We start from the raw sequence: 701 nt of genomic DNA on the forward strand, positions 1-701 counted from the left end.
CCCCAAGGAGTCCGGGATGGCCAAGGAATGAAGGCGCCTGTGATGACCACCACCTACCCAACTGGAGGCCTCTGAGGGCGGAACCCCGGACCTGCCCCGGGGCTGGATGGGAGTAGGGCTATTGAAACGGACCAGACAGGAGCTTGAGATGTTCTTCCTGGGATGACCTCTTGGACATGGAGCCAGGTTCTCTGGATGCCTGGCATAAAAATCCGCTACCAACCCAGGGTCGGAGATGTCCTTAGACACTACCCAGCTACTCTCCTCCGGTCCATATCCCTCCCAATTGTTGAGGTACTGGAGTTTACCTCCACGTCGTCAGGAGTTCAGCACCTGACAGATGACGTAGACCGGTGTGCCCTCGAAGGTGTGCACCTGAAGTGAGACTGACATTGATGAAGTGTTCACAGAAACCTGACGAAACTAGATGTGAATTGTGGACCATGATCAGAAATGATGTCTTCTGGTATGCCATAATTACAGAAGATATGTTCATATAAAGTCAATGTTCATATAAAATGTCAAATGCAGTGGGTAGAGAATTTAACAGGAAAGAATCTTATTCTTCCAGAGAAATTATCAACTATGGTAAAGATAGTGCTATAACCCTCAGAAGGGAGCAAGTCAGTTACAAAATCAATAGCAATATGTGACCATGGCCATTCTGGTATGGGCAAAGGCATGAGTTTACCAGCTGGGAA

Source organism: Colossoma macropomum, unplaced genomic scaffold, assembly GCF_904425465.1.
Source record: "Colossoma macropomum unplaced genomic scaffold, Colossoma_macropomum, whole genome shotgun sequence".
NCBI lineage: Eukaryota > Metazoa > Chordata > Actinopteri > Characiformes > Serrasalmidae > Colossoma > Colossoma macropomum.